Source organism: Dipodomys merriami, unplaced genomic scaffold (assembly GCF_024711535.1).
Source record: "Dipodomys merriami isolate MVZ:Mamm:240054 unplaced genomic scaffold, mDipMer1.0.p SCAF_2, whole genome shotgun sequence".
NCBI lineage: Eukaryota > Metazoa > Chordata > Mammalia > Rodentia > Heteromyidae > Dipodomys > Dipodomys merriami.
Genome location: NW_027203381.1, coordinates 25,983,504 through 25,995,981, shown reverse-complemented (window position 1 = coordinate 25,995,981; position 12,478 = coordinate 25,983,504).

Sequence of the window (12,478 nt, the reverse complement as noted above, 5' to 3'; positions counted from 1 at the left end):
AAAAGCTCCTTGTGTCCTTAACTGTAACCTTGGCACATGAAAAGCTACTTCCATTCCATTTTACCAACGTTATGGTCAAAGATCAATTGCCATTGTAATTATGTCATATATCATAGGATAGGAATCAGTGAGAGGGCAGGCCCTCTAAACTAATACATATCATTAGCATTTATAGAACACGAAAAACAAATTGAACATTAGTCCTCATGTAACACTTTTTTTCTTGAGCAAATAATTTTGCAAATTAAAATGAATAAATTAATGAAATTGCCACATGTCTCAGAATAAAGCAAGTTAGTTATGTTGTCAAGCCCTCAGCAAAGTTTAGCTTATTGTACTTCTGTGTCTCATCATTATAACATCTAATCAAGGGAGCTTAAATACTTCAGTGAGCTCTCAAAATAAATTTGATCTGAGCAGTTCAGGTCTCATGGATTCCTAGGGTTACTGACTAGGTGAAACATGTTTTTGTTTTAATCCCTGTCTCAGCTCAAAGAGGATTAATGCCCATAATTCTCCTATCCCCATTTAATTGAGAAATGAAGTTTGAAGAGCCACCTCCTGGATCACTCCACTTTGAAGTATGACCCATCCACTGTCTCTATAATAAATCTGCTCACACACATTTAGACTCATCATTTCTGTCTTGAAGAAGAGAACAGTGTTATATGTATGCATTCACTTTTATTAAAAACACCTTGTTTTCTTTTATATTTTAGAATTATCCTAATGAGAGCATTGTCGGGGAAGCTCAAACTGTGACTTTCTCTGCCACCCTAGCCTCCCCATTGAAACAAAGAATGAAAGGATTCTTTCAATAAAATTAATATAATACTTGTTTATGTGTTATATGGTATATATGTGCATATATATAATTTTTTCTGTTTTGTATCTATCAAAATATATCTGAAAGAAAAGAATAAAGCAATAAACTATACTCAGGATTTTATTCCACAGCAACTTGGTTTTATTTTAGTAGAAAAAGAGCATAATTCTAAATATAGTCTTCCCTGTGTTGTCAAATTCCAAGTTGAGACCTCAAGGATATGACATAAAAAACTATAGGGACTTGTAGTATAAATTCTGTTTATCTTGCACAAATTGATGGAAGTATTTCTTTTTTTTGTGGTAGGTAGTGAAGCTGAATTTTGAACTTTGGGCCTTGATTTTGCTTTGATGGCTGGCTTGATTGGATGGCACACTACCACTTGAGATACTTCTCCATTTTAAGCCATTTTTAATTGTTTTACTTGTCCAATGATTATTTATTATTTAGCTATTTAAATAAAGAACATGTACACCAAAGAACAATATTTGTATTTATTTGTACTTATTATATGTTGAACTGAGCTCGTTGAAATATCAGAAATCAACTCCAAAATAAAGCAATAAATGTATACTATTTTTACAATTATGGGTTACTTGCTGTGTTGAAATTTTGGGGGAGAAAAATGGAGGCCATTTTTTTTTAATTTAAATTTTATTTTATTTTATTTGAGAACATACTGTACAGAGAGGTTACAATTACATTGGCAGGATAATGCATACATTTCTTACCAAGCATTGCAGATGGAGGCCATTTTTTAAAGGCATAATATAGGAGACTTTTCCATCTGGACCGGCTTTGTAGGACCTTAGCCTTTTGGCTGATGTGTGTATTTACTTTTTCTGGTCCTGGAACTCAATGCCTGGACACTGTTCCTGACCTCTTTTGTACTCAAGGCTATTACCCTACTACTTGAGCCATAGCACCACTTCTGGCTTTTTCTGAGTAGTTAATTGGAGATAAGAGTCTCATCGATTTTTCCTGTCCAGGGTTGGCTTCAAAACGTGATCCTTAAATCTGAGCCTCCTGAGTAGCTAGAATTACAAGCATAAGCCATCAGCACCCAGATGATGTGAAAATTTAGTGATGTTAACAAGTTTGTATAGCATAAAGCCTCAGGCCTTACTGGTTGGAATCAACATTTTTATTTTTAAAAATCCCATCTTTCTTCAAAGTCCTTAAATTTCAGAAGGGTCAGGTGTGTTGTACAAAGACTAAATGTCTTTTGGGGCATAATCTCAGAAATAACACATTATTGCATTAACTATAATCTATAGGTCACCAACTGTGCTGGTCTCTACAGGAGACCAATGGTGATAACAGTAGGCAAATGAAAGATGCCAATACATAAGGGTATGAAAATGAAGAAGCAAGAACACTGAGCGCCACATTTGAGTGCTTGCCACAATGATTTAACAGTGGCTGAAGCAGTTACTACAGAATTCTCTCGAACATTTAAAGTTTGACACACTTAAAAGTTAACTATCTGCTAGCAATTTACAAATGGGTTAATGTGATATCTCAGCTGAGCTTAAAAGTAGCTTTTATAGATAGGCAAAAAGTAACACCTACTTCAAGTATTTCAAAGATAAGAAAACAGATATGTAATGACTATTTCAAAATCTCCATTTGTTATTCTGATAGCAATTCCATAGCATATTTTCTACTAGGTATTGGGCATTTCTTAAATTACTACCTGCTCCTGTGCTTGACTGATCGATTAATAAATTATATATAATAATAAATTATGTTATATAAATAAATTATATATATATTTACTTAAAGGCAGAAACTAATAGGTGCATTTTTTTCTCTAGTTATTTCCCTCTTACACATTCAGTTTGGGATGAATGAGGACATTCTGATCCACACATACATACATTTTTTTGTCAGTCCCTTTTCTTAGTAACAAATACAATTTCTTTTAGAAAATACTAGTAGTCATTATGCTCAGAGAAATTTCATTTTTATACGTCTATTTGCATGCACCCATGCAGATGCATATATACACATATATAGCACCTTTTATTTTGTTCTAAAATTATGAAAGTTGTAAATTTAAATTGGAGGATTTTTTTCCTTTTGGAGGGAATTTTTACTATTACTATTTGAATTAGTAACCATTAGTATGAGGAGAAAATGAATTCTAATGGAAAAAATCCAGAGTGGATTAAAAAATCATTATAACTATGCTGCCATGGTTTGGGGCCTTTGACAAAACACCTATTCAAGGATGGAGAATCCAGTATTTCTCTTTGCATGTCTTTTTTTTCTGAATAAAAGTGGATTGAATAACCAGACATTATAAAGGATTCAGAACAATTGCTTTACTAAGTAATAGTGAGCTGACATTCTAACCAGTGGGACAGAAACTAGACCTCTGAATAACAGATTAGTGGGCCATTCAACAGTAGAATCATAGTGAAGGGTTTTGGAACATAGATGGATGTTTTTAAAGATAAGTACCTCATAAATTTTATTATCCCACAACACATTCCATCTTAACTCCTATTAATGTGACCCAGTTCTAAATTCTACATACAAAGGGGTTTATGCCCAATCTCAAGTTATTGTTCAGATACTTCCATGTACTTTCTATACAGTCCTGATTTCTTTCTCTATTTTTATGCCCTAGTGACTCTCCTTGAATCCTCCCAAATTTTTAGTTATAATATTTTTACATCATCATTAGTGTTCCTCTTATTCTCAGAATGACTTCAGCTGCACTAATAATTATTCTTGCACAATCTTAAACATTATGTACTTGGTTTCATGAATGAAGAAAAGAACATTTGATGTATTTGTTCAACAAACATACTTTATAGAATTGGAAGAGAAGAGAAGCTGGAGTTGATATTTCTTTCAGTGAATCCTGTTGTGTCTCCTGCATGTATAGCTTAGGAGATATTCCTATTCTAAATGGTTTGAACACTTGTGTGTCTCATATCTCTTGTAACCTCTGAACATGCAATGCCTGGCTACTTCCTTTGTACCTATGATTCACTGACAGCCTTGAAAGGGAACAGCTCTCCATATTTTACATAGCTTTCCTTTTTCTGTGATTCCCCATAGATGGTCCAATGGACACAAGAAAAGAGTATTGCAACAAACAAGGAAGAATAGATTAGGTATATGTGTATTCTTTTTTACTTGGCTGCTACAAATAGTTGAGTTAGGTAACATCTGATTCAGACCTAAAATTATGTAATTAATGAATTACACAATTAATTTAGTTAACATAATTTATACTTAATATATGATATTTTCTATCCTAAAGTTTGGTAATATGCATTAAAACAATTGTGTTATGCATTATTCTCATAGAGGCATAATCCTGACCTTTAGAACCATAAAACTTCTGTTTTATTTACTGGAAACGAACATAAGTACCAATGTGCATAAAAAGAAGTATTCATTTATCCGCCAATATTGCATCAGGAGAAAACATCTATATTAGAGCTCACTGAGTCATATAAATGCCTTTTCTTGGACACCCTAAAATTGAGTATCAAAATGTAATGGATGAATTATTTTTAGTCTTAAACTAAGTATTTTCTTTCAGAATTTTCATGAGTCTTAGAAATTTTGTTTGTTTGTTTTTTTTGCCAGTCATGGGGCCTGAGCTCTGGGCCTGGGTGCTGTCCCTCAGCTCTTCAGCTCAAGGCTAGCACTCTACCACTTGAGCCACAGTGCCACTTCTGGCTTTTTCTGCTTATGTGGTGCTGAGGAATTGAACCCAGGGCCTCTTGCATGCAAGGCAAGCACTCTACCACTGAGCCACCTTCCCAGCCCGAGTCTTAGAAATTTTGAATGATAGATATATTTTCTGTTTCAGACTATAGATTTATTAAACAAATATACAAAGAGAAAGAGGAAAATCAAATATTCCATGGAGTTTTTCTGTAAGAAAAAGAAAATATGCATTACATTCATATCTACAGTGTTTCACAGATGCTATAAAATAATTTTCAATAATTCAGTTTTTATATTAATTATTTGGTAAACACAGAAGTCAGGCCATAGAAATTTACAAAAAATTACCTACTCAAACTCAGCACATGTGAAAATGTGCATTCTATGTGTCTAATCAATAGCCACTTTGAGCAATTGCTTTTTGACATTTCCTTTTAAAATGCAAGATCCTATGGCCATAATTTCTGCTTATACTCCCACAGTTGCAAATCTTCATCAATTACTGGAACTGAATTCTCTATAGTCTAGGAATGATTTTTTTCACTAGGTGAACAGTCAATGAAAAAATTGTAAAATGTAATGATAAGACTCCAACAGGGCAAATAACATTCAAGCAACAACAATCAAACTTAACAGTCTTCAAAGGAAGTTATTATGAATGAGCACAGGAAGCTAGACTAAACAGAGGCAGCACTTGAGTTGAACGTAAAAGAATGAACATGGTTTTGCACTGCAGAAATTAAGCAGATAAAATAAATAGAACATAACAGCCTTCTTAATGCATATGAACTCTGTGCGAAGCTTTCTATAATAATGTGCTGTTTGTAAGAAAAATGATATTAATTCCCTTTATTACATAAGAGACTTCTCAATTTGAGAGACAATCATATATTTCAAAAAATACTCAAAATGAAGAGTCAGAACTTAGATCTATTATTTTAGTGTCACATTGTCATATTCCTTGAAAAGCTTGTCATCTTGTGGTGACATTTCAAAACAGCCTTCATAAAATTAGGATGATTCCATGAGGCTTAAAATCAGAGAGTGGCTAGTCCCATGATATATGATCTTCTCAAGGTTTACCTCAAAAACTCTTTTCTTTCAAATTAAAGAGTAAGGCTGATTTTCCTTCTTTGTCCATTCTTTCCCCCCTTTCTAGGATATTATTTATTATTTAACTTGGTTCCTGTACTGATTAAAGGAAAATAAAACAATTTGCAACATTGCCTGTATGGGAAAAACTGTATGAGTAAACTAATATTGGTTGTACAGTAGCTATTAACTACAGTTCTGAAAACAATGAAAGAATATGGGATAGTCAGTTAGGATAAGAAATACAGTTTCTCACTTACTAATTAGAAAAGAAAGAAAAAAAGAACAGTAAAATAAGTTCCAAATAACTCATACATTTCAGAATTTTTTTTCTTCAAAATCCTCTTAGTGCAAGGCTAGAAGGCTAAGATTATATTTGAACTCACATCTAGAAATAGACACCAAAGAACAAAGAATTTGCTACACTTTTGGGCTAGCTTTTTTCATTTATCACCACAATTTCAAAATTTATGACTAAGTCCTCCAAAAAGTATACCCTTTTGTAAGAATTCTTATGCTAGAATTTCTATTTACTCTCCTCCTGATTCTTGCTAATTCTATTATCCTTTCTGAAATGATGAATATGTAATTAAGTGGAATGTGCTGAGATATATTTCCAGCCCTCATTCTTTCTCCATGGATCTCTTTGCTCTACATGACTTTGCTCTGTTTGTCAGGGTAGACATAGGTGGAATAGTACTACCAATGTTGTAGACTCAATACCTGACTTATGTAACGTAAACCCTCTGTACAACCTCCCTTTTACAATAAAAAAGAACACCAAATGGAAATTTTGTGGATTTGTTCTCATAAGAGGCATTATTCTTAAATAAATAGGTAAGAAAACTTTAGAAGTATAAAGGGACCGACTTATTGGAGAAAATATAACCAGAAAAGCAAGAAATGAAAGAATACTCTTAACAAACAGCAAAATAGAAAAAAAGAAACAAACATCACAACCTCAGTATGAATTCAACACATCAGGAACACGAAACCATGATTTAATAACAGAGGTCAAAGACTAAGTGGGAGGTTATATCTGGGAGAAAAAAAAAGATCAAGATGAGGTGTAATTTATCACTGACATTTAATTGGCCTCCAGTGTGAGGAACTGCCCCACTATGGCAGTGTCACCAGTATTTAAAAGCTATAGACAGGGCAGACAGAATGAAGCAATCAGATTTCCCGCTGAACTCTATTTCCCTCTGTTAACTGTTGTTGCAACAGAAATTATGTGCTTTCTTAAAGGTGGTTTGGAACACCAATGTAGTATGTAAATCCATTAGAAAATACTGTTTCGTAGTACAAACTATTCGTTTCTATAATCCCTCTAAATTACCTTGCCCCAAATGAATAATTAGTAATTTTTGCTAACTGAATGGTAGAGCTTGTGCTTTTTGTTTTACAGTATATAAAATTGGACAGGAAGAGACATTTAGTTTGGTCATTTGGGATAGAATCTCACTAATAGTCCAAGTTGTTCTTGAACTTGCTATCTTCTTGATGAAGAGTAGTTGGCAAGGCATATCTATAAATCTTTTTTGGGGGGTCCGGTCGTGGGGCCTGAACTCTGGGCCTGGGCGCTGTCCCTCAGCTCTTCAGCTCAAGGCTAGTGCTCTACCACTTGAGCCACAGCGCCACTTCTGGCTTTTTTTTCTGCTTATGTGGTGCTGAGGAATCGAACCCAGGGCCTCATGCATGCAAGGCAAGCGCTCTACCACTGAGCCACCTTCCCAGCCCGGCAAGGCATATCTAAACTATAGATTTGATAGCAAAAGAGAAGACTGGTATAGAGAAAAAAATTATGTTACAATTAGGACAAATGCATGTATCATATATTGTCTTTATCAACTAATCATTACTAAAGTACTAGGTAAGAAACTTGAGTCAAGGTGGCTGTGGTAGCACATGCTGGTAATCAACAATGAGAATGAGGTAGGAGGATAGAGAGCTCAAGACCAGCAGGTGCTACAGTTTTTGTCCAGCAATTATTGCTTATGCCTATAATCCTAGCTACTCAAGAGGTTGGGATCTGCGGATTAAGGCTTGAGGCCAGCTAGGGAAGGAAAGTCCATGAAACTCTAATCTCCAGCTAGCCATCAAAAAGTCAGAAATGGAGCTGTGACTCAAGTGGTATTGTGCAAACCTTGAGAAAAAGACTGAGGGACAGAACCATGGCTCTGAGCATGATCCCCATTATGGACGGACACAAAAAATAATGAGTTAAAAATAAAATTGTATAATCTCATTCATTTTTCTGTCATTTATATTTCTCTTTCTGTGCATAATACCCCATGACATATTCTTCTGGTGTTCATTAATGAGTACAGTGTGCATATCCTATCTCATATGAGTGAGAGCAAAAAGCTTATGTGGGTCCATAAGTCTTGACACTTTGTGGACGGAGGGAGGTAGTCCTTCAGGGTTCCTAAATCTAATGCAAAAAGCTAAGACAATTCTATTCTATTGTTGTGATTTAAATGATATGTATTTGAAGATATGCACACATTATGTTTAAAATGAATACATTGATTTCTCTACAAATTAAGTTTTTTGCTAATTTGCACTGATACAATTGAAACAATAAACTCGATGATAACAACAAAGCAGCTAATTAAGTTGATGATCATTTAATTTTACTTTTGATAATGCATATGTTTTTATTTAGACTAATATGATGTAAATTATAACCAACTGGCTTTAAATATCTTCTCATTTGATGCATCTGCTCAATGAAGGAGAACCACTGAAATGTAAACCCGCCATGCTGATGCTGTTTATAGGAAATGAAGACTCACAAATCTGGTATGATTCCTACATAGAATCTTTTATTCATTTATAATACTATATATTAATATGCTGAATGCTTACAATGATTTTCTTTTGTCAGTCATGGGGCTTGAACTTTGGACTTGGGTGCTGTCCCTGTGCTCCTCAGCTCAAGGCTAGTGCTCTACCACTTTAGCCACAGCGCCACTTCCAGTTTTCTAGTGGTTTATTGGAGAGAAGAGTCTCACGGACTTTTCTGCCTGAGCAGGCTTTGAACCGAGATCCTCAGATCTCAGCCTCCTGAGTAGCTAGGATTACAAGAGTAAGCCACCGGCGCCCGGCTTACAATGATATTTTTTAAATAAAACTTTTCATTATGGAGCTCATGTTGTAGGAGCACAGAGATGTACCTCTCTGAGAAGGGTAGGGTATTAAACTACCACAAGATTTAAGAAGCAAATATTCTAATTTTCATTAAACATGATATTAAGTTATACACATTAAGTAAACATGCAAACAAGAGAGATGGATGGGATTGTTAAGATACTGTAGGAATTAATAGTGAAGAATGGGAATTAGATCATTAATGTGAAAACAAAAATATGGAACATTGAGTTTTGGCCCAGCTGGTATGCAGGACATACAAAAATTCTATGCAACTAATGATTTAGGTGCACTTAGCAGTATGATGGTAGAAGAGATTTGGAAGATAAGTTGAATCAAATAAATAATAGTTATAAGTGTCCTTTGTAAAATAGAATGAGATTTGGAAGATAAGTTGAATCAAATAAATAATAGCTATGTGTCCTTTGTAAAACAGAATTACATTGTAAAAAGATAGTCAATAGTTCAAAGCAGAGGCCCAAAAGGAAAACAAAAATAAATAAAATGACTTTTCTATATATTTAGAAGGAAAAACAGCTTTGATAATGAAAACTTGGGAAAGACAAAAACTGGGAGGTCCAAAGAGTTGATAAACACCACAACACGAGGATCTAAGAGGCAAGACAAGGTCAGAACAGTATCATAGATGAGGTGAAAAAGGAATTCAGAGAAAATCAACTGTATTCCACAATGATCTGTGTCTGTTCTCTGACCCCCGATCCTTCATTGGGTTACATTCAATTTAATCAGCTTCATTGTTAAGCATGTAGGTGGACCTTGTAGAAGATTAGTTTCTACAAACTCACATGATTTTTTTAAGATGTGAGAACAGTGTAGAGATGAGAACTCAGGCACCACCCATGTGTCTTTAGTACCTTTACTTGTATTTCTGTTTTGTTGCTCAGTCATATGAGACTATATGTCATCATGTAGTCCCACATATCTCATGTTCACACCTGAGCCTTGAACTCATTATGGTCCTGCCTCAGCCTCCTGAATACAAGGGGACACCACAACTGGGTCTTCAAACACCTTACAGACAATTCTTGGATATGACTTATACGTATAAACAGCGTCGATTTTCCTTTTGAACTTCTCAATACTTTCTTAAAAGGACACTAACATACATATACTTTGTATACAACTTCTGACTAAATACATTAAAAGAAGGATTTTAATTTTGTTTACATTGAATATATATTTCTAACTGATCATTTATGCTATCCAGGTCTGCAAAAGGCCTTCAAACCCTGATGACTATGAAATTCCTCATGGAGATTTGTGAAGGAGTTTGGATTAGCTCATTATTTCATGTTATAAGTATTCACTAACTGACCTCAAGATTATCATATAGCTGCAGAAGTCTAGGAAGACTGGTTTTGGTGAAAGAATAAATAGATCAGCAGTATAGAATAAGACTTCAGCATTGGGGTTTCACAAATGCAGTCAACTGTTGTCTGATAAAAGAGCAAAGGAAATTCAATGTAGTGGGGAGTAATTTTTCTAGTAAATAATACTTGAGAATGATTAGGCAGCCATATACATTAATCTAAACATAGATCTTACATTTTCATTGCCAAGGTTTAAATCTAAACTATAGGAATAGAAAATTTCTACACCACTCAACAGGGGAACATCTATGTAACATTTTGTTCAGTGATAATATTTTAGAAGCAACATCGAAAGCATAACTTATGAAAAGTATTGCTGATAAAATTAAAATCTTTTACTCTGTGAAAGATATTAAAAGAACTAGAGAAAATCCACAAATTAGTAGAAAATACTTGCAAAACATGTCCTAACGTTTTTAAATTTAAAAAAAAGTTGGAAATAAATACACCTGAAATTATGTCTATTAATTATGTAAAACATGATTTTTGAAATACATTTTCACTGGCTTAGGAATACATAGAGGTGATTAATATATATATTATATTAAATATTTATTTATGATGAAAATATGTATCTTCTTGTCAGTTTTTAACTATTCAATACATGATGATTCTTAAGCTGACAGTGCACATTTATATGTACATGAAAGACTGAAAGTAGCAAGAATTTCCAAAAAAACAAGTTTCAAAGAGATTCCCCACAACAACATGTTGTTATTAATGTAGTAATCACATTATCTAAGAACTTTTCAAAAAATAAAAAGAAGTGAAGCTGAGCAAAACAAAGGAACAGGGAATTCAACTATGACCATTTATATTTGATAAAATACCTCTGAAAGGATGGACACAAATTTATCACTATAGAATTGTAAGTTTCACCAGCAGTGAAATTATTGTATTATTTTATGTAAAACTACCAACCAAATTCTGAGGAGAATTTGAACCACTATCCTTTTGTTTTTTGTTTTATTTTATTGTAAAGGTGCTGTTCAGAGGGGTTACAGTTACATAAGTAAGGTAATGAGTACATTTATTGTGGAGCATTGTTAGCCACTTCTTTGTTTTTCTGTTAGTATGCCCTCCCTCCTACATTTTATTAAAGGAATGTTAATAATACAGACACATTTGGAAAACATTTTGGTGATTTCTTATGGTGCTAAACTTAATGTTAGAATAAAATAGTGCAATTATGTTACTTGCTCTTTTTAAAAGGATATGAAGTGTGATATTCTTATGAAACTGTGCACACAGTGTATATAGTTTGAAAGAAGTTCACATATCTTCTTCTGAAGCCATTAATAAATATGCATTTTTATTTTGTTTCATATTTTTTAACAGGTGAATGAATTAAGCAATGTTTCAGTACACTAAAATAAATCCATAAAGTCAAATGTAGTGCTGTATATTAGTAATGAGATGTGAAAACATAAAACAAAATTAAAGAAACAATGTTAATCATAGTAATATTACCACTGAGCCACCTTCCCAGCCCAATCATAGTAAAATATCAAACAATAAAATGTTTAAGAATTATCTTATCCAAAGAATAAAGCATTGCTAAAAGAAAAATTGAGACAGCACAAACACATACAAACACATTGCATATGTGGGAAAATTTAATTTAGTTAAGACAGAAATGGTACCTAAAATGATATACTGATACAAAGTATTACCAATATATGCTATGTAGATGTGTGTGTGTGTGTGTGTAGGTATATATTTCAGAAATAGAATAAATATTCTGATATCTATATGGACTCTCAAAGATTCTAAATATGCACTTCAGCAAAGTAATACAAAGGGTTATTGACTCACACTTTTTAATTTCAAATACATTACAACAAAGATAGGGACACAAGTGGTTTTTGTCTTTCTTGCTATTGTTTCTAACATATTTATAAGGTACCATGTGATTTTTTGTTGCTTTTTATGTTCCTCCCCCATATTTTCTTCCCCGTTTTCACTGTATTTGATGTTGGTATAATTTGGGGAGGGGAAGGGAAAAAACAAAATGTTTAAATAGGGATACAGGTGGACCCATTGCAACAATGAGTTGTACAAGACTCTGTTGAAAAATGAACTTTACAGTTTAGGTGGGGGGGGTAGTTGTGGAGGTGGGAGGGAAAGGATGGTAGGGGAAAAATAAAGGAGGAGGCAACAATGCTTGATTGGAAATGTACTCATTACCTTGCTAATGTAACTGTAACCCCTCTGTACAACATTGTTACAATAAAAACTTATTTTAAAAAAGAACAATAAAAAAGGTATTGTAATGATTAATTTCGGGTGTCAAATGGACTGGGTCATTATATGGACAGATATA